General features: G+C 37.9%; 1 protein-coding gene and 1 long non-coding RNA gene across 2 annotated transcripts in view; one reads left to right on the top strand and one right to left on the bottom strand.

Moving 5' to 3' along the window:
- The window catches only part of PCDH17 (protocadherin 17), a 154,160-nt gene that overhangs the window by 6,192 nt on the left and 124,061 nt on the right, over positions 1-23,907 (bottom strand). The gene's annotated exons all lie outside the window — the stretch shown is intronic.
- Positions 585-8,661, top strand: LOC119946876. The gene is made up of 3 exons (XR_005456466.1): positions 585-659; positions 6,522-6,585; positions 8,487-8,661. It is a non-coding gene; the product is annotated as an uncharacterized LOC119946876 (long non-coding RNA).

Here is a 23,907-nt window from a genome sequence, read left to right as displayed (position 1 = left end):
TGTTCCCGCTAGAACTCGAAATGCAATGTGTGAATAGGTAGGTTTGTTGTTGGCAGGGCAGCAACCTATAGAAAATTTTCTATGTGCAGGACCCATTTACAGCCAAAGTGCTTGTAACATAGTTCTGATGCTGTGCCATAGTGCTATGACCCAGAAGTCAGGTGCTATTGCTTTATCTCCTTAAAACAAATAGTAAACTAATTTAGTGAAACACGTGCACCAAAATCATTCATGTACCTTTTCACTTAGATCAATCAAATGTTCAGTTTTGCACCTATGCATCCTCATGGCATTAAGATCTGCTGAACATCTCTTCTTAATGTATTTCCATTGTTGAATCTTTTTCTCCAGTTCACCTGGCAGAGTAGCAGTATTGAGCCATTAGCTTGTCATTTGAGATATATCTGACATACTCCCAGATTTCAGCCTGGTGGCCATCAATTTATATGCCCATTGACTTTGTGACCTCATACTATGAAGGTAGAACTTTTTGTGAAGTATGACCCTTTACCTGAAGTTCTAGAGTTTCTAAGAATATAGGAAGTGCAAGTAGTGAGTCAGATCAACAGCCTATCAAGCCCAGAATTCTGTGTCTAATGATGGAAAGAAACTGCTTAGGAAGATAGTGTGATATATGCCATCCTTGACGATTAATAATGGTTAGTGTTGTAGCACTTAATACCCCTAAATTTTATCAATCCTTCCTGAGTTTCCCTTTAGTACACTATTTGAACTTAGCTAAGATTTTAAGCAAATGCTTCTTGATCTATTAATACTTTTTGCTGATCCAGCTTGCTGTAGTAACAAAAACTGTGTCATGGATTGTATGGATCAATAATGAACTAAGTAATAAATAATAAGCATTTGATCTCTGAAAATAAAAGCTCAAGATAAACACACACACACACATACACACAAACAGAGCAATTATGTGAAATTTTCTATTTCTAGGCAGGGAAGGTATTCATTGTCTATCTGGAGGTCAGCTAAGTGAACTAACTGTAAGTTCCTTGTGGGCAAGTATTGTGACTACCAAATCTGTTTTATTGTACTTTCTCAAGTGCTTAGTATACTGTTCTGCACAAAGTAAGCACTGAATGCATTCATTCATTCATTCAATCGTATTCATTGAGGACTTACTGTGTGCAGAGCACTGTACTAAGCACTTGGGAAGTACAAGTCAGCAACATATAGAGATGGTCCCTACCCAACAATGGGCTCACAGTCTAGAAGGGGGAGACAGATAACAAAACAAAACATGTAGATAGGTGATTGATTGGTTGCTTTAGACCTAGAGCAGGAGCTGGAAAAGACAGCATTTAGAACTTGAGGCAACTCCAGGTAGCACAAAGTGAAGGGGAAAATTGATAATCAACTGCATAACTGAATCCACTTAAATACCCAAAGTGGTAAATCTCCAAATGAACTTTTTAGTATGAATGGTTAGGTTTGAATATCTACATTGGTCAAATGAAGTGGTTGAAGGTCAAATCTTCACTTTCATTTATTTTAAGAAGGCAAAACCACAGTACCTGGTGATATGCATGGGGCTAAGCAAAGTAAATGCCTGGCAGATAGCCGATTATGTTTCCCTCAAGTGGTTGAACTCAAAATAAATTTATAGCTCTCTCTCTCTCTCTCTCTCTCTCTCTCTCTCTCTCTCTCTCCCTCCCTCCGTAAATACAACCATTTTTAGGTATACATAAATAACATGATATATTGAAATTATATGGTGTGTGTGCTTATATTATTGATGAAGACATGTATATAATCTTATCTTCTATTTTTACTCTTCACAAAGTCAGCAATGGAAATAAAATTCAATATGAGTATCCCTCTAGACTGCATGATCATTGTGGGCAGGGAACATGTTTACCAACTCTGTTACTTTGTACTCTCCCAAGCACTTTAATACAGTAAGTGCTCCAAAAGTATGATTGACTGATTAGTTGACTGATTGAGTGGTAGTACAAAGAAAGGTATTCAGTCAGTGCCTACTGAATATAATGCAATGCACTAAGAAAACCTTTGGGAATTAGGTCAGAAGCACAATGTACAGTGTCTGCCCACAAGGAACTTACATTCTAATGGAGGAGAAAGACATAGACATATTCTATAATCAGAATAAATAAAAATGAACGTTTAAATGAATACACATATAAGCAGAAAAGCTGAGGAAGAGAATGAATAAATACACAATAAATTCAAGAAGTAGATGAAGGGTTGATTAGACTCACGACACTAAAATTAACCAGGAATGTCTTGTTAGAAGATGTGAAATTTGGTGGGTTTAGAGGATGAGCAGGATATCTAAGTTAACAAACTTGCTCTCTCTAGACTATGAGAGCTTTCCAGGCAGGGAACATTTCTACCAACTCAACTTCATTGTTCTCCTCAGTGCCTAGTAGACTGCTAAGCAACCAGAAAGTGCTAAATAAATACCTCTGATTGATATCCAAGTTACGTGGCTTAGTGGAAAGGGCATGGGCTTAGGAGTCAGAGGTCATGGGTTCTAGTTCCACCTCCCCCACTTGTCAACTGTGTGACTTTGGGCAAATCACTTAACTTCTGTGCCTCTATTACCTCATCTGTAAATTGAGAATTAAGACTGTGACCCCCACATGGGACAATCTGAATACTTTGTATCTTCTCCAGCAATCATAACAGTGTTTGGCACATAGTAAGCGCTTAAAAAGCACCATCATTATTATTTAGAGAAGCAACGTGACTTGGTGGAAAGAGAACGGGCTTGGGAGTCAGAAGACATAGGTTCTAATCCTTGCTCTGCCACTTGTCTGCTGTCTGACCTTGGGCAAGCCACTTAACTTCTCTGTGTCTCAGTTACCTCATATGTAAAATGGGGATTATGACTGTGAGGCCCTGGGACACAACCTGATTAGCTTGTATCTACCCCAGTGCTTAGAACAGTGCTTGGCACATAGTAAGCACTTAACAAGTACCATAATTATTATTATTTAAATTATTCTTGAAGTTTGTCAGCAGCATTATATCAGCTACCAAATTACAGAGCTTAAAATCTTTATCTTTTTTCTTCGCTTTTTCATGTCACATTCTGCAAAGCAAATTTATCATATTTTACTAGAAGAAAATAGTATGAATCAAGGTTCATTACTTCTGTTAGGGGTCAAATCTGTATTCAATGAGAAAGAAGAATCACTTTAAAGATATAACAATTAAATAGACAAATATTTACATCCAATCACACATGCATAAGAGAAGTTTAATTAATGGCAAAGTATGCTGACAAGGTGATATGCACCATTTATCTTTGGGCCTTTGTGTTTTTCTACCTCCCATTGAAAATAAACCATTAAACAATTCGAATGCATACACTGAACAGCAGTTATCTGGAGGTGTTTCTCACACTCTAGGGATTTAAAATTAAACAATTAAAATTTCTTTAGGTACTTTGGGGAGAAGAAATATTAATATAGGTATGTCAGCCTATTATTTATTTCCTTTCTTTCTATGCCTATATAGAAGGTACTACTGCCCTAGACTACAAATACGGAAATAAAAACAGAACTGAAAGACCCTGGGAAGTAGAATTACAGGCAAACCTCGTGGAATAATTTAGGAATAAATATCTTTGGTGTTCTATCCTCAACGCAGGTTCAGGGTCATTGATTTAAACTCATTGTAGGCCTCCCAGACGTGAAATGAGTGTAGAAAGGTAGAAGTGTCAGTATATGAGTTTGCTTTGTGGTTGCTATGTTCCCAGACGTCACCCCTCATTTGAAACATGCACTTACATTATTTTGCTGCTGCAGTTACATTGCAAATCACAGCTGTAATTGATGAGTGATCCCCTCTTTGACTGTAGTCAGTCCTAACTGCAAGAAGAAATTCCAAGAAGGGAAGGTGTGCTTTGTGGGATTATCTATTCTAATACACTAAAAAGGAAAGAGGGGCTTCTTCTTCTAAAATGTTCTAAGTCCACGACAATATCCAAACTTAACATTTACTACTTTTTTCTTTTCCTGTCTGATTGAAGTGTCTTCAAAAAAAATGGAATAAATCAGTTCTTTGCCATATTTCCTTGTTTCTAATCCAGTGAAAAATACAAAAATTAGATATTTCATTTAGTGTCACTGGTCAGTCAAATAATAAAGGGAACCTTCTCCATCCCCATATGATTTTGCAGAGACATCTTTCTACAGATTGACTGCAGTCAGTTGTCCCCAAACTCATAAAGAAGAGTCAGGTGACTAGTTTATGTAGACTGTGAGCCCACTGTTGGGTAGGGACTGTCTCTATATGTTGCCAACTTGTACTTCCCAAGCGCTTAGTACAGTGCTCTGCACACAGTAAGCGCTCAATAAATATGATTGATTGATTGATTGATTTGCTTCTAGATATTTAAGCTACAAACAAAATTGGTTTATAAAAACTCACACACCTAATCATGCAAATACCATGTGGCTGCATGCTCACAATGGGGCCACTTTAGCACTAAGCTCATACATCATTTAAATCCCTGCCAGCTAATGTGGATTTAGCTTTATACACACAAAAAGCAAATCTGAACAACATATTTTTTCCTTCTTGATTCTTCACATTTCTTTATTTAAGACCATATTATTCTGCTGGGGCAAGCAATTTCTAAGGGCATTCTCCAGGAATGAAAAATTTCATTTGCAGATTTCTCAATTCTGAAATCAACATCAGCTTTGCTTGATGCTCCCTAGAATTCTCATACCTCTTAGTGACCACTTCTCTAGGCTGAGAAAGGTCACTGCCACTCACCACAGTATGCAGGAGAACTAGTCAATACAGTATTTTAAGTATTGAACGGTTCTTGCTACTCCATAAGTGACTTGCATGTTTCTAAAGTAATCTGTATGGAATTGTTCATATGTGACTGAAAATCACATATCTCTTTAGCTGCTTTCTCACTCTGATTTATTAAATATACTGTCTAAAATACAGGAGCTGGGCCAGACAAATGTTGGGTAACACAACTATACCTGATCAGTGCTCTGCACACAGTAAGGACTCAACAAATATGATTGAATGAATGAATTTGATAATTTTGGAGTAATGCAAGCCTATTTTTGTCAGGAGCTTGGTGATCACTTTTTTCTCTTTAACACACTTCCTGTGAAAAGTTATAAAGGTTCTATAAGTGTACCCAAATGAAAAATCAGTTTTGTGCAGCTTTAATATAAAATAAGTATTTTAAGCTATTTTTATATCCTCATAGAAATATTAGATTGAAATCCAAATCAAAAGCACATTCTAGATATAAATCTACTGGACTATACAACCAAAGTGATAACAATAATGATAACGATAATATTTGCTAAGGTGCCAAAATTGTACTAACCACTGGGTAGAACAAAATAAATCAAGCTAGACACAATCCCTGTCCAATATAGGGCTTACAGCCAATTGAAACCCAAGTCATATGCACACTCTAGATATGAATCTACTTGACTATACAACCAAAGTGATAATAATAATGATAATGATAATATTTGCTAAGCACTTACAAGGTGCCAAAATTGGACAAACCACTGGGTAAATACAAAATAAATCAAGGTATACACAATCCCTGTCCAATATAGGGTTTACAGCCTAAGCAGAGGCAGCAGAATTTAATCCTTATTTTACAGATGAGGAATCTGAGACACAGATAAGTTAAGGGACTTGCTTGAGGTCACACGGCATGTAAGTGTCATCCAAGGATTAGTACCAAGGCCTTCTGATTCCTAGGCCCATATTCTTTCTGTTAAGCCATGGTTGGAAATAGGATTCAAATATCCTCATTTCAAATCTACAGATAGTGTCTCCTGAAATAGGATTCAAATATCCTCATTTCCCATCTGAAACATCTCCCCTATCTGTAAATCTCCCCCAGTTTACTTTAAGTTCCTTGTGGAACTGTTATTTCTTCTAAGCACTTAGTACAGTGATCAACACACAGTAAGTACTCAATAAACACACTGACTGCTGATAAGAAAAAGTTTTAATATGTATATGAAACTTGTAGTTTCATTTGAAGGCTTCAAACGAGTCACTGAAAAAAATATTAGCATTAAAGTATGAAAAATAAGAATGAGAAGCAGCGTGGCTCAGTGGAAAGAGCCGGGACTTGGGAGTCAGAGGTCATGGGTTTGAATCCTGGCTCCACCACTTGTCAGCTATGTGACCTTGGGAAAGCCAGTTAACTTCTCTGTGCCTCAGTTACCTCATATGTAAAATGGGGATCAAGACTGTGAGCCCCACATGGGACAACCTCATCACCTTGTATCCCCCACCACTTAGAGCAGTGCTTCGCACATAGTAAGTGCTTAACAAATACTATCATTATTATTATGATTATTATTAAAAGGTCTTTTTACCATAAAGTATCTTTTGAAAAAGGAAAATACGCATTTTTTTCTGATATCCTAGATGTTACGGCTATGAAATATTTCTGATCAGAAAATTTAACCACTGTTCTGAGATAATTATGGTGTTTGATTTTGAATTGACTTCAATGATTTTGACATAAACAGGTAAAACAAGCCCTCATAAAATACAGGGATTTCTCTGGCAGAGCCCTGCAATCAGTAAATCACGGTATGTATTGAATGCTTAAATGCTTACTATGTAAAGAGGTCTGAACTCAGCTCTTGGGAGAGTGTAATACAATTAGAGAAATGGTACTGAAATTATCATTATTATTATTATCATTATTATTATTAATACTATTAAGCACTTATTATGTGCCAAGCACTGTACTAAGCGGTGAGGTAGATACAAGTTAATCAGGTTGGACACAGTCCTTATCCCTGAAGGGGGGAGTAGGATTTAATCACCATTTTACACATGAAGTAACTAAGTCCCAGAGAGGTTAAGTGACTTGCCCAAGGTCCCACAGCATACACATGGCAGAGATAGATCCTATGATTCTCACACTTTTTCTGCTAGATCACACTGCTTCTCAAATCATTTGGTAATACATGTTGTATTAAAAGCATGTACAATCTTTTCTTCCAATATCACATCATGCTTTATTCAGAATGTTGTCATTAGAACAAACCGTAATCCTGCTGTTACATTATTGCTAAAGCATTGTGGAAGTGTATTCTGACAAATATGAGTGTATTCAAACAGTTCCATACACACTAACAGTTCTTAAGTAAAAGTGTCAGCAATCTGTATATTCATTCACATTGACTTTTCCATTTAAAGATGTTTTTCTGTTAGACTAAGAAACTAAATATCTTAGCTTGAGAATGAAAGCAAACTGTACTGTCATTAATCTTTCTTTGTACATATTCTTCTGATTTTCCTAAAATCATTATCATTTCAGAATACTTTTGTGTCTTTGCACAGACAAAAATAACATTTGTTTCCAGAGAAAATTTTCCAATTTTTTTTTTAAGTCATCCAAAGGGATTTGCAATAGAGTTTCTCATTGACAATGCTGCATACATGTCAGATCCCAGGTAGACATGAATTTTTGGGTGCTAAATTCTGAGTTTGGGCATGACTTCTCAATCACCCCCAAGTTGCTTGTCCCATCGCCAATTTCTGGTCAGGAATTTTGGGATTTTCTGAATGTATGCTTTCACACTGTCGCCCATCAGCTGAAGCTTTAGGACTGCCATGTAACCTCACCATGATAACAGGGTGACAAGATTAGGAAAAGCCCGTGTTATCTTTCCATCAGAGTTCCCAGGGCAGAGAATCTGGTATGAGCTTCATTGAAGTAATTTTTGTCTTCATAACTCCATCCCAGCAAATTTTAATTTGACATCAGAGGTTAAATTTACCCTGTAAATATTAGTCAGAAATCAGTATTTAAAGTTCAGTGAAATACATTCCCCCATCTGAATATGTATGTTGTGCCAAAGGAATAGAGGCATAAAAAGGGCAGATTTAGCTATTTACATTGGGGATAAGTCCACCCAAGGTGTTAGTAGTTCTAACAGCATTTACTGAGTATCCACTGACTGCAATGCACTGTACTAGTGCTTCAATGATTAATGACAGTACAGTTTGCTTTCATTCTCAAGCTAAGATATTTAGTTTCTTAGTCTAACAGAAAAACATCTTTAAATGGGAAAGTCAATGTGAATGAATATACAGATTGCTGACACTTTTACTTAAGAACTGTTAGTGTGTATGGAACTGTTTAAATACACTCATATTTGTCAGAATATGCTTCCACAATGTTTTAGCAATAATGCAACAGCAGGATTAGGGTTTGTTCTAATGACAACATTCTGAATAAAGCATGATGTGATTTTAGTTCAAGTCCACTCTACCATAATTCAAGATTCATAATCCAATAAGACAAACACAAATCTTAGAGTCTTGACTTGCCATCCAAAATATACTTCAAGACCCTTCTTTTTTTTCTTTTTCCTGGGATGCCGATGGGGGAAACAAACACACTGGTCACCAAAATGAATGCATCAAAGCTGCAAGTAACTGAAGCTACTCCTCCTCTTTCCCCTCCTTCTACTCCCCAGTTGTCCTTAGGGGTGGTGTTTCCTGGAAGGGTAACTGCCTGTAGGGTAGACAGACTACAGATCTTCAAGAAACAAATGGTTTACAATGGCTGCAACACTATCAGCACCAGCAGGAGCAGTAGTAGTGACATTGGAAGACAGTGAAGATATAAGGGACATTGCTGGCAATGAATACAGGAAGTAAATGGTAAAATGAGAAGTTAAATGATTCCATCTATGTTTATAATATGAATGTGTGTGTTTGTGTATTTGGACACTCATGCAAAGTATATGTATATGTGTGAGTGTCCATAGCTCCTGCTCATTCATATATTTTCTCTCTCTCTCTCTCTCTCTCTCCCCCCCCCCCCCCCCCCAAGGTCTGTTTCTGTTTTGGTCCCTATATCTCTCTTCTTCTTTGTCTCTCATTCTCTCCATCTGTAGATTTTACTGCTTTTTCTATCTCAACCTTCCTTTTTACCTCTCCATGTCTGTCATTCTCTGTGACTGTGTCTCGTTCTTTTGCTATCTTGTCTTTCCATTTGTCTACTTTTTGGTCTGCTTCTTAGAGATGCTAACCTTGTTCTAATTTACTCTCTGGAAAATATGGACAGTTCAGTTAAATCTGCTATGACTTCAAAGTGTGAAATTAAAGTGTTTTTAATACTGTACTAAAGGCAGTAAATGCTATACTGGAATACCAGTATGTATATATTTCTGTGATGTCTATTTTGAGACCCTGCATTCTATTTCTATCCAGAAGATTAATCAGTACTGTTTATTAAGTGCTTACTATGTGCAGAGCACTATACTAAGCACTTAGGAGAGTACAAAACTACATTAAATAGTTGTATAAATTAAAGTTATACATAAGTTATTTTTAGTATGTTTTGGTAAACAGTATTAATGTTTCAGTCCAAGTGTCTTGAATTAGTTCCTCCTTAGCTCTCTGGTGTGCTAGTTATCAAAAAGATACAAATCAGCAGTTTAACTTAATAGCCGGGATCACCACTCTGTGCACTGCAATGATGGATGAAAGATGAAATTTGTTACTATCAAGGGTATGTGTTAAAAAGCATAAAAGCCTTCCTTCCGCTTAGCTTCAAAATAATCTTGTGCCAAGGGAATCCACATATTTATATAACGGATATGATGCATATGATTTTAGCTAACAACTTCAAATATGTATCAGGAACCTGAAATTGTAAAACAAACTTAACTGTTCTGGTGGGCAGATGTTAACACTGTATTTCTTTCTTGGCTATTAACAAAAATGGAGCAGGAATCAGTGGAGAAGTTCTAAAGTTTTGTTGCTGTGCTTCTGCAGCACAAGATTTGTAGGAACATTTTCTCTGTTTCATGAGTTGTCAACAAAAACAGTTTAATTTTTGCTTTGTGAATAGCTTTAAACTGAGCAATTCTTCTTAACACTGACGTTTGTATCTTAAAATCAGAATTTTTTTCTTTTAGACTGTGAGCCCACTGTTGGGTAGGGACTGTCTCTATATGTTGCCAATTTGTACTTCCCAAGTGCTTAGTACAGTGCTCTGCACATAGTAAGCACTCAATAAATATGATTGATTGATTGATTGAAGTAGAAATGCCAAAGTCCAAATAAAAAGTCCACTTTTATCTCTTCACATTTTTCTTTGAGATTTCCAATTCCCCTTCATCACCAACATAATCTATCACAGCATCTAATTATATGTCTAGCAAAGCAGGAAATAATCACTCATCTCTATAGCCCACTCAGGTGTTTCATAGATTAATACAACACTAAGTGATAGATCTCAGATGATATGCCACATGCCAGGCAACAATGGCAGCAGGGCCAGGCTTCTAGACCAGCATATCACTTGTGTAGTTTACTTTTAAAATCAGTCAATCAATCAATGGTATTTATTGAGTGCTTACTGTGCACAGAGCATCATCAATCATCAATCATATTGATTGAGTGCTTACTGTGTGCAGAGCACTGTACAAAGCGCTTGGGATGGTAAAATACAACACAGTTGGTAGACACATTCCTCGGCGATAAGGAGCTTATAGTCTAGATGGGGAGACAGATATTTAAAATAAATTATGGATAGGTGCATATGTGCCGAAGGAGAGAGAGTAGGGTGCTTAAAGTACTTAAAGTGTTCAGATCCAAGTGCATAGGTGATACAGAAAAGGAGAGAGAGAGGAGATGAGGGCTCAGTTAGGGAAGGTCTCTTGGAGGAGATATGATTGGAGGAGTCTTTGAGGTGGGGAGAGTGTTGGCCTGTTTCCCCCTCTAGAGACTGTATATTCGTTATAGGTAAGGAATGTATCTACTAATTCTGTTGTATTGCACTCTCCCAAGTGCTTAGAACAGTGCTCTGAACATAGTAAATATGCAATAAATACCACTGATTGATTGAATGATTTAATGATCCAAGGGGGGATGGAGTCATTCATTTATTCATTCATTCAATCATTTATTGAGCGCTTGCTGTGTGCAGAGCACTGTACTAAGCATTTAGAAAGTACAAGTCAGCAACATATAGAGACGGTCACTACCCAACAACGGGCTCACAGTCTAGAAGGGGGAGACATACAATAAACAGAGTCCCAGGCCAGGCATAGGACATGGGCAAGAGTCAGCGGTAAAACAGATGAGATTGAGGTAAAAGAGCAAGCTGGCTTTGAGGGGGCAAGGAGGGTAGGCTGGGTTGAAGTAGGAAATTAGCTAGGTAAGGTAGGAGGAGATGAGCTAATTCAAGTTGTTTAAATCAATCAATCAATCAATCGTATTTATTGAGCGCTTACTATGTGCAGAGCACTGTACTAAGCGCTTGGGAAGTACAAATTGGCATCACATAGAGACAGTCCCTACCCAACAGTGGGCTCACAGTCTAAAAGGGGGAGAGAAGCCAAGAGAAAAGAGTTTCTGTTTCATGTAGAGATGGATGGACAACAATTTAAAGTTCTTGAGGAGTGGGGTAACAGACTGAATTTTTCTTTTTTTAGAAAAATGCTGTGGGCAGCAGAATGAAGTAAGGACTGGAGTGGGGAGAGATAAGAGGAAGGGATTTCAACAAAGAGGCTGGTACAGTAATGAAGGCACGATAAAATTAGCGCTTGGATCAGCTTAGTTGAATGAAGAGATGGGTTAAGGATAATGCCAAGTTACAGGCTTGGGATACAGGGAGGATAGTGATGTGTCTCCAGCAATGGGAAAGACAAGGAGAGGACTGGGTTTGGGTGGAAAGAGGAAGAGTTATGTGTTGGACACTTTAAGTTTGAGGTGTCAGTGGGATATCCATGAAGCGATATCCTAAAGGCAGGAGAAAATGTGAGACTACAGAGAAAGAAAGAAGACAGGACTGACGAGGTATATTTGGGAATCATCCACTTACAGATGCTAGTTGTAGCTGTAGCAGTGAATGAGTTCTCCAATTTGGAGTGAATGTAGATGGAGAATAGGAGGCGACCCAGAACTGAGCCTTGAGGGACTCCCAGACTTAGAGGATGGGAGGCTGAGGAGGAACCTGCTAAAGAAACTGAGAATGAGCAGCCAGAAAGATAGGAGGAGAGCCAGGAGGTGACTATGTCAGTGAAGCCAAAGTTAAATAATATTCCCAAGAAAGGGGGTAGGTAGTTCACAGTGTCAAAGGCAGCTTTGAGGTAGAAGAGGATTAGGATTGGATTTGGCAAGGAAGTCATTTGTGACAAGAGAGGGCAGTTTCTGTGGAGGCTTTGATGTTGTAGTAATAAGCATATAAAAAGGTAACAACATGAATACAAGAAATCCAAAGTTATTTAAATCTCTGTTATTATGTCTTGAAGCAGCTTACCTGGCAATTTTAGCAAGAATTAGAAATTTATAGTAGAAATTGCCAGTATTTTCAATATTATATTTCTATAAATGCCAATATTTACAGAATTCTGAAAGATCTTTTCAAACTAAGAACAGAGCAAACCCAATCTATTGAAAGCAAACCTTATTTGGGGTTGGTTATATACTACTCACTTCCTTTCCACAAAACTGAAGCCTAAAATCTGCCTAATCGTCCTTCTAAAGAAAAAAAATGATTCAGGCTTACTAAGTGCAAGCACTAAGTGTTTGGGAGAGTACAATATAACAGAGTTGGTAGACATGTTCCCTGTTCACAAAAAGCTTATAGTCTAAAGGTTGAAGCAGACATTAATATAAATAAACAAATTACAGATATGTACATAATTGCTGTGGGGCTGAGGGAGGGATGAATAAAGGGTGCAAATTCAAGTCCAAGGGTGACTCAGAAGAGAGCGGGGGACAGGAAATGAGGGCTTAGTCAGGGAAGGCCTCTTGGAGGAGATGTGCTTTCAATAAAGCAAAAGGATTCATAGTACCCATATGATCACTTCATATCTTCAGAAGTGATTTAATAAGCTGTATTTAACAATCAGGTAGGGAAAAGAGCTACCCATATGAACACCTGCCTTGAACATGAGCTCCTGTCTTGCCTTCATAATTGTTTTAATAAGCTTCACTTAACAATCAAGCTTGAACAAGAGCTAGATGAAGAAATGTGACAGGAGGAATAATAATCACATTTCAGATGAATGATATTTTATCCACTGAATTTTATCATCCATAGGCACTAGATATAATGTCCTTGGGGGAGACCTTTCTCAAAGTCAACTATCATGGCTGGATATGAAATCATAACTAATCCTGGACTATCCAAATCTCCCCAAAGTAAAAGTAATCATATATTTGCTCTGAAAACTAACAAACTCTGCCATTATCATCAATGCATAAGCTCCCACAATGACAAACCATGATGATGAAAAAGAACATTTTTAAAAGATTTGGATAAACTCACTGCAGGAATGATAACATCAGAGAAACTAATTATAATGGGCAATTTCAATGTGAGTTGTTAATTATTCCTTAAACCTGGTAGACAGACTTTAGGTCTTTTTATAAACTCAACCGCAGGGGCCTACTCTTCCTGAGTGAATGTGCCAAACAATATCTTGTGACCACAAACACTATCTTCTGCTTACTTAGCAAAAAAAATTATACATATATATAGGACACACACACAATATATATATATATACACACACACACACACACACATATATATATATATATATATATATATATATATAGGACGCTGACCAAAGCAGTGGCATCTCATCAACTAAACCGTAACATTCATTCATTCAATCAATCGTATTTATTGAGCCCTTACTGTGTGCAGAGCACTGTACTAAGTGCTTATTGCACAGAGAACTCAAGGATTTTCAGCTAACACTCTGGAATTCATACTTAAAACTAAATATAAATATTGACCAAAGAAAACAAAATGCCATCACAGAATTCTGTTACCTAGGCAGCACATCCATCAATGATTCAACAGTCACCATAGACAAGGAAGCAGAAAACTAGATAAATAAGGTCAAAGTATCTCTTGAGAGACTTTCAGATAGGCTCCTCAAAGCTACTTGTATTTCAAATGAAATATCGTCCATGTGACTGAAAGACGTGTTGTTAAAATCCTACATATGATTTGCATTATTCATTCTGTATTAGTTACTCTCCAGGATTGCACCTGGAGAGTTTCCAGTACTCTACCAATCTTGGCTATGGGAGGGAGAGTCAAGCAGCGGCATACCCATCATATTCCTAGCTTGGTTGGTGTCTAGTGAGTGGAAGACAATCTGCTATGAGTCCAAACTCACCTGTGCTGGGCAGAAGTGGTATGAGAGATGGTCAAGGGTGGGTACTAAAATTTACTGGGGAAGAAGGCAATAGTAAACCACTTCAACAGCATATGGCAAGGGAAGTACTTGTACCAAGCACTTACTGTGTTCAAAACACTATATTAAGCACTTAGTCCAATAGAGTTATTAAAATAGGAGCTTAAGGACTACTCAAGGGAACTTACAATATACTAATAGTAATAATAATAATATGATATTTGTTAAGCACTTAACTATGTGCCAAGCACTGTACTAAGCACTGGGGTGGATACAAGCAGATCAGGTTGGACACAGTCCCTGTCTCACATGGGGCTCACAGTCTCAATCCCCGTTTTACAGATGAGGTAACTGAGGCCCAGAGAAGTGAAGTGACTTGCCTAGGGTCACATAGCAGACATGTGGAAGAGCTGGGATTAGAACCCATGACCTTTGGACCCCAGGCCTGTGCTCTATCTACTAAACCATGCTGCTTCCTGAAGGTTTTATTTTGGTGAAGGTTGGGGGAAATGGAGGGGACTTTCTTTTCATCTTTGGTCACAAATTGATCACTAGTCTCACCTCACAAATTGATCACTAGTCTCACCCTGGTCAGCTTTAATAGATTTCAGATGCACTTTCATTTTTAAATCTTTTGCATATTTTTATTATATTAATGAATTAATATTAGTTACTTTGTTCTTTTCACCATTAGCATTACATGTGTATAAGATTTGAAGAATTAATAATAAACTATGTATATAGCCATATTTAGAAACTTTAAGAATATTGAATATTGAGTTTTTTCTACAACTCCCCAAGCTACAGGATTCTATATTTTTACTTGAAATTTTAATAAGGTGATCTTTACATGTGCTAGTTTTTCATAAATAAAATATTAGAACTTTTTAAATTTTTCATTATTTTTATTATTCATTATATTTTCATTATAATGATGTATTTTCTTATGTTGATATTCTGTGTGGGATATAAATATCTCATCTAGATAATAATTTTCCAGTGAAATGAAACGAAAAATTGCTTTGCAATCTGCAGTCTTACCAAGATGTATTCACTACCACAGAGTTTCTCACCCTCTGTTCTTTAGCATAGCTAATTATATTAAACATGACAAGACAAAGCCCTTGTTAAGGTGATAAGCACTTCAATAAAATAACTGCGAGTGAGTAAACACACTTAAATTATTCCTTCTCATTGGTCATTCAAACATAAGTGAGCCACATTCTCACAGGACTGAAATAGTGTGTAGTGATGACATGGCATGAAGTTCCATGCTGAACTAAAATTTACAGCACTACTCTATACATTTTATGCATTCCCCCACCCCAGCCACACAGCACTTACATATATATATATATATATATATATATATATATATATCTGTAATTTATGTATTTATGTCTGTCTTTATGTATTTATGTATGTCTGTCTCCCCCACTAGACTGTAAGCTCACTGTGTTCAGGGAATGTGTCTGTTACATTGTTAAACTGTACTGTCACAAGCACATAGTACAGTGCTCTGCACACAGTAAGCGCTTGATAAATTCATCAAGGTCCATAGACCTTGACTCCCCATATGCTTTTGCATAAACAATACCATTAGTTTTACTTATGAAGTATTGTCTTATGGAAGACACAAATAAGTCTTGGAGTGAAGTCAGTATTCTAGCATTGAAACCAATTTTCCTAAACACAAGTTCATAGGATTTAGAAAGGATAGGTCAATCATATGTCTCCTTCTTCTAGTCTGTGAGCCCATTGTTGGGTAGGGACTGTTTCTATATGTTGCTGAATTGTACTTTCCAAGCGCTTAGTACAGTGCTCTGCACACAGTAAGCGCTAAATAAATACAACTGAATGAATGAATGAATTTATCAAGCACTTACTGTGTGCAGAGCACTGTACTATTTGCTTGTGACAGTACAGTTTAACAATGTAACAGACACATTCCCTGAACACAATGAGCTTACAGTCTAGCGGGGGAGACAGACTATAACATAAATACATAAATTACCGATATATATGTAAGTGCTGTGTGGCTGGGGTGGGGGAATGCATAAAAGAACAAGCCTGGGCAATGCAAAAGGAGTGGAAGAAAAGGAAGAGAGGGCTTAGTCAGGGAAGGTGAGTACCCTCAATAAGGCTTTAAAGATGGAGAGAATAATGTCTGTCAGATATGAAGAGGGGCATTCCAAGCCAGAGGAATGAGAGGGCGAGAAGTTGACAGTGAGATAGATGTGATCAAGTTACAGTGAGTAGGGTGGCATTAGAGGAGCAAAGTGTGTGTGCTGGGTTGTAGTAGGAGAGTACCAAAGTGAGGTAAGAGGGGGCAAGATGATTGAGAACTTTAAAGTTGATTGTAAGATGTTTCTGTTTGATGTGGAGGTGGATGGGCAACAACTAGAGATTCTTGAGGAGTGGGGATACATGGACTGACTGTTTTTGTAGAAAAATGATCCAGGCAGCAAAGAGAACTATGGACTGGAGTAGGGAGAAACAGGAGGCAGGGAGGTCAGCAACTAGGCTGGTACAGTAATCAAGGTGGGACAGGATAAGTGTTTGGATTAACACCACTCCACAGAGCCTCACAGAGAGCAGTTTCAGTGGAGTTGGGGGTGGGAGGGAGCGAAGAGAGAAAGAGAGGAATCCAAATTCTAGAGGGTCAAGGTGAGAATCAGAGGATGGAAGTGGAGGCACTGAGTGTAAGCAACTTGTTCGAGGAGTTTGGGAAGAGAGTTGGAGATGGGGTCAAGGGAGGGTGTTTTAGGATAGGAAATACATGGGCATTTTTGAAAGCATAGGGGAAAGAACTTCTGGAAAGTGGCTGTTAAAGATGGTGGTCAGGAAGGTAAGATTGTGCAAAAGTGATAAGGTCAATGCAAGTGGAACAGATTTCAAAAGGAGGTAGGAGAACTCCTATTGAGAAGCTGTTGCTAAGGATGACAGAGCAGATGTACTTGGATTTGAACACTTAAAATTCACCCCACCCAAATCCCCACAGTACTTACGTATGTATCCATAATTTATTCATATTAATGTCTGTCTCCCTCTCTAGATTTTAAGCTATTTGTGCTAGGGAATGCCAACTTTTTGTATTGTCCAGGAATCAGAAGATCTGGGTTCTAGAACTGGGCTGCACAAATAGACTACTAATGCCTGCTAGGACCAATGGTGAAAGATTGCCAAAAGTGACCTATGAGGTGCACAGATCCAGCAGCAATCCTAAAAAAAAAAATGCTGGCAAATGTGGGTGAAGGAATACTTCAGTGGCAACCAAGACAAATATGTCAGTGTAATGGCACGGCATTAATACTATGTTATGTTCATTCTGGGCAGCAAATAGATCCTACACATAAAACAACAGAAAAACCCCCCAACAAACCTGAGCATATACTTTGCAGTATACTGCACTCACAACCTTCTACTTAGTCAGTGCACTCAATGCCCCAAAGAGAATAAAATGAGTAGGAGATGATGCAGTGTTGATGACGCTGTACATACATCTATCACTGTAATAAATTCCTTTCACTGGTTTTCAGTCCTCATGATTGTCAATATTCCCAACAGGAGACACCACCACCATCATATGTCATAATCAGTACAGCCAATAGGACTTGGAAATCAAAAAATATATTTTTTAAAGAATGGCTTGAATGATATTCTTTTTAATAGTATTTCCTATTCCTGATTTTTATGAGAAAAATCTACTGTGGAGGGATCTAAAGTTGTCAATTCCCTTAAATTAATTTAGATAGATATGTATTAGTTGACAAACTAGTTTTCAGTAGATAAACTTGGCAGTAGTTCCTGCACTAAATAAGCTTTGGCATTTTTGGACACTACATGATTATAAAAGAAAATCTTTATTTTCTACTCAATTGCTGGACTTACGTGTTTTAAGGAACATCAGGAGACATAGTATTGACTATTCATAACTGTGGTCTGTATATGGGTGTGTGTGGATAAAATTCTTGAAATGTGTATTACTAGGCATAAAATATAATTCATGTGTTGACTGTGCTAATAAACAATCAGCACTAAAAACATGAAGACAATGAGAACATTAAGACTAGGTTAGAAAACACATCTTTGTTCTTAGTTGTTTTAAAGCAGGTGATAATGCTTATTGTAAATTGTAATATGTAATATACTTATTGTATATTTAGAAGGCAAAATAAGTACCCACAAGTAAAGTCAAAAATTAAAGTCCTATCTAGGAATAAAAAGATTGAAACATCAAGAGTATATAACTGTTCAACTAGTATTTGATCTTGTTCCATGGCTTGTAGAGATGATCTGAACGATAAATTGTTACTGACCTCAAAGAGAGCTCATGGTACTGATCAATAACATGCCTGTTAAATATGGAATGGTCTGTATTCCTTCAAAACTCACCCCTGCAAAAACTTCCCTAATACCAAAATATTCATATTTGGTGTTATTCTACAAAGAAGTAAGATTACAGTAATTTGCAAGTTTAGAAACTCTTTAAGTTAATTATTCCCATTTTGTTATTTGGTGTGATCTAGAAAGGGGTTCCTCAAGGGTCAGTTCTTGGTCCCTTTCTGTTCTTCCATCTATACTCACTCCCTTGGTGAACTCATTCTCTCCCATGGCTTCAACTATCATCTCTATGCTGATGACACCCAAATCTACATCTCCACCCCTGTTCTCTCTCCCTCCCTCCAAGCTCATATCTCTTCCTGCCTTCAGGACATTTCCATTTGGATGTCCACCCGCCATCTAAAACTCAACATGTCTAAGACTGAGCTCCTTATCTTCCCTCCCAAACCCTGTCCTCTCCCTGACTTTCCCGTCACTGTGGACGGCACTACCATCCTTCCTGTCTCACAAGCCCGCAACCTTGGTGTCATCCTTAACTCCGCTCTCTCATTCACCCCACACATCCAATCCGTCACCAAAACCTGCCAGTTTCACCTCCAAACAAAAACTCCTCACTCTCGGCTTCAAGGCTCTCCATCTCCTCACCCCCTCCTATCTCACCTCCCTTTACTCCTTCCACAGCCCAGTGCGCACACTCTGCTCTTCTGCCTCTAACCTCCTCAATGTGCCTCATTCTCACCTGTCCTGCTGTCGACCCCCGGCCCATGTCCTACCTCTGGCCTGGAATGCCCTCCCTCCACACATCCGCCAAACTAGCTCTCTTCCTCCCTTCAAAGCCCTACTGAGAGCTCAACTCCTACAGGATGACTTCCCAGACTGAGGCCCCCTTTTTCCTCTCCTCCTCCTCCCCCCATTGCCCTCCTCCCTCTACCCTACACCTTCCCCTCCCCACAGCACTTGTATATATTTGTACATATTTATTACTCTATTTTATTAATGATGTGTATATACCCATAATTCTGTTTATTATGATAGTGTCAACCTGTCTACTTGTTTTGTTTTGTTGTCTGTCTCCCCCTTCTAGACTGTGAACCTGTTGTTGGGTAAGGACCGTCTCTATATATTGCCAATTTGTACTTCCCAAGTGCTTAGTACAGTGCTCTGCACACAGTAAGTGCTCAATAAATACAATTGAATGAATGAATGAATGAAAGAGTCAGCAAGCAATAAATGAACTAACAACTCTAGGTAAAAGCCTGGTAAAGCCATCTAAAGCTAGCCTTGTTTTTAGCTAACCTTACCTAACCGCAAACTATGACCCTAACTTTGTGTTAAGGAGTGATGCTTTCTATAGGTTAGCAGGCTATACATTTAATTGTACAAAGGGCCAAAATGTGTGAATAAGTGCTTCTGGGGACCCAATGTATATACAATATATGTGTACACAGTACAAAGAAAATATAGCCAGAAGTTTAGAAATGTGTTCCTTGAAGAAAGAAAATGAAGTGGTTGGAAAATACATTAAAAGGTGGGCAACTTTTGTAGAAAGTTGAAGGAAAATGAGTTTCATTTGGACTAAAATGACCTTAGGATTCTGGCATTCAAAATTAAAAGATAACAGAATTTAAAACTAGGATAAAGCCAAAGAGTGAAAAAAACAAGAGAACCAGATTGATATAACCTCTAATTCAGAGGTTTGAAGACTTTAGGAAATGGAAATGCTGGGTAGATTTGGTGGGAAGTCAGTAGAACACAGGAGAATGAAAAGGGAAATTTAGACTATTCAATAAAACATAAGAAAGGAAAAGTGGAAATCTTGGGGAAAAGGGAAGCACAAACACACACACACACACACACACACACACAAAGTTTAATGTATCCATAAATGTATTTCTGTGTGTGTATAGTATTTCTACTCTAACGGCTGAAGCCAGACAATACAATATATGAATTGCAAGGCAGTTATTGAAAACCTTGCAATAAATAGCATTTTTTATTTTTGGGGGTGGTGGGGTGAAGAAAACTGAGACACTGTGCAGCCATACTTTAAATAAATGCAAAAGAGAGAGATGGGAAACGCTTAAAGGGTATATACTGTATCTTAGTTACAACACACACAGCAAATTTAGCCTGAAAATACAAAACGTTTCCAGGTAAGAGTATATACTAAAGCCACAGTAGCACAGCAGTACAGGACAGTACAATAGACCATATAACCAGATTGAGGAAAGTAGTAGTATATGTTAGGCAGTATTGAGAAAATGGAAAAACTAGGGGTTATATTGTAATATTTCAAGTATCCCCACATAAATTGTTTTAATGCCAGAAAGATCAATAGAAATTAAGGGGGGCTTTTGGGTCCAGAAATACACATTTCTTCCTATCAAAATCTTGTTTTCTCCACTCTACCTGACAACTACAGTTAGAACCCATATGGAAAATATTGTCCCGGGATCAATTCTAAAAAATGGAACAAAACTTGATGCAGAAAGATCACATGGGAAAGCCCCTTTGAAATAACAATCACAGTATAATAAAATCAGGGAGGGAAGGTCAAAAAAACCAAACATAAGGAAACCGGATTTTAGGAAAAGGAACTATGATACCCTTGGTTATAAAAAGTGGAAATAGATAAAAGTCTATCAGACTGTAAACCCCTTGGACTGTAAGTTCATTGTGGGCAGGGAATGTGTCTGCCATATTGTGATATTCTACTCTCCCAAGCACTGAGTTTGTGGGCTCTGCACACAGTAAGCAGTCAATAAATGTTACTGATTGATTGATTAAGGCAGGGACTAACACTTTTGCTTCTGGTGTTCCATCTCGAGCATTTAGTAGGGTGACTAGACCTTAGTGATTGATGTGCCCTGGAACACCCTTCCTTCTAAAATCCTTCTCCAGACTGCAATCCTTGGTACTTTCAATGCCCTCTTAAAATCCCAGTTTCTCCAACCAACAAGCCTTTCAGATGAATTCCAAACACTCCCAGTTACATAGCGGGAAGCAGCATGGCTCAGTGGAAAGAGCTTGGGCTTCGAAGTCAGAGGTCATGGGTTCAAATTCTGGCTCCACCAATTGTCAGCTGTGTGACTTTGGGCAAGTCACTTAACTTCTCTGTGCCTCAGTTACCTCATCTGTAAAATGGGGATTAAGACTGTGAGCCCCCTGTGGGACAACCTGATCACCTTGTTACCTCCCCAGCACTTAGAACAGTGCTTTGTACATAGTAAGCACCTAATAAGTATCATCATCATTATTATTATTACTATTACATCAACCCAACAATTCTGTCTCCCCAGCTAGGGTATAAGCACCATGAATGGAAATGGATTTTTGTGCTTTTGTTGTACTTTTATAAAGCACTTATGACAGTTAATTGAATTCAACACTATTACTTCTACTATTAAGTACGGTAGTGCAATATTCTTTAGGCACTTATAATGTGCAAAGCACTGTAGAACAGTGCTTGGCACATACTAAGTGCTTAACAAATACCATAATTATTATCATCACTACTGGAAGCAGGATAGCCTGGTTGAAAGATCATGAGCCTGGGAGTAAAAGGACCTGGATTCTAATCTCAGTTCCACCACTAACCTGCTGTGTAACCATGGGCAAGTCACTTAACTTCTTTGTGTCTCAGCTACCTCTGGGGCAAAATGGGGGCTCAATACCTATTCTCCACCCTACCTAGACTGTAAGACCCATGTGGGACTTAATTATCTTGTATCTATCTTGGACCTTAGTACAGTGCAAGTACTTAATAATAATAATAATAATAGCATTTGTTAAGCACTTACTACATGCAGAGCACTGTTCTAAGCGCAGGGGGGGATACAAGGTGATCATGTTGTCCCATGTGGGGCTCACAGTCTTAATCCCCATTTTACAGATGAGGTAACTGAGGCTCAGAGAATTTAAATGACTTACCCAAGGTCACACAGCAGACATGTGGCGGTGTCAGGATTTGAACCCATGACCTCTGACTCCGAAGCCCATGCTCTTTCCACTGAGCCCTGCTGCTTCTCTAACAAATGCCACAATTACCATTATTAAGCACTGGGCAGCTGCAATATACAAGGTAGTCCCTGTCCCATACGGAGCTCATGAGTAGGAGGGAGAAACATTATTTAATCCTCAATTTAAAGATGAGGTTAAATGACTTACTTGCCAATGTCACACAGCAGAGAAGAAGCAGAGTTGGGATTAGAACACAGGCCAACTGAATTCCAGGCTCATATTCTTTCCATTAAAAGCTCCTTCTACTACTACTACACTACAGTGGATGCTCAGTTAACATTATTGATTGAAATCTGAGGTCTGTTTAAATTACCAAATTATTTGTTATCATCCTCTTTTGAGTAAAAGAAATCACTCATGGGCAACCAGCGAAGTAAAATATGTCATCAGAAGGATAAAGTAATATTTTAAAAATTAATATTTTATTCTACTTAGGGATGAAGTTGAGGCAGATTAAGTACAAGAAGGAAATTATGGGTTGCTGTTGAATGGTATTTTTTTAAGTGCTTACTATGCACCAGCTGTGAATAAATATGTGAGCCCATTGTTAGATAGGGACCGTCTCTATGTGTTGCCGACTTGTACTTCCCAAGTGCTTAGTACAGTGCTCTGCACACAGTAAGTGCTCAATAAATGCGATTGAATGAATGAATGAAATAAGTTTTCAGAGTACCTTTTATGGGATATCCAAGCAAATCCCCCAACATTTTTCCCCCCAGATTTATCAGAGGGAGAAGGCTGACTAGAGACTCAGTGAATTCTATATCTGTGCTTATTGTGTGCCCTTTGTGGGGCACTTACTTAGACTGTAAGACAGGTAGCATAATATCTTAATTCTTTATCTTGTATCTTGTGTATTTCAAGCATTTAATAAATGCATAAACTTAACACTGAACAAACTGTTTTACACTGCAGACTGTCAGACTGGAAAAGACTGTAATAACCTGAACAGGATGTTTTAGACCAAATCGATACACTAAATATAAAAAACATCACCCGTACCGGGTGGCATCCACAAAAAAAATTCTTCAGGAAGTCTGTGGAAAAATTGTAGCAATCCTTTCAATTATCCCTAAATAATAGTTTAAGCAGCCACTTAACGGTATTGCTCAAATAATAATAAAAATGATATATTTGTTAAGTGCTATGTGCCAAGCACTATACTAAACACTGTGATAGAAACAAATACTCCCATCTGTCAACAAGGTTCAAGAAGTGACTTTTAGAAATTATAGAATGGGTCACTTCTGTTCCTGAAAAAAGTGACAGAGTCTAAAATTAAGTTTAGAATTAGTGAGTCCTACAAAAACATAATCTGACATTTCTTCTAGATTGTGAGCCCATTGTTGGAAGGGATTGCCTC

The sequence above is a fragment of the Tachyglossus aculeatus genome, chromosome 2, assembly GCF_015852505.1.
Source record: "Tachyglossus aculeatus isolate mTacAcu1 chromosome 2, mTacAcu1.pri, whole genome shotgun sequence".
Classification (NCBI taxonomy): domain Eukaryota; kingdom Metazoa; phylum Chordata; class Mammalia; order Monotremata; family Tachyglossidae; genus Tachyglossus; species Tachyglossus aculeatus.
The sequence above is the reverse complement of the archived record's forward strand: the minus strand, read 5'-3'. Positions and strand labels throughout refer to the sequence as shown.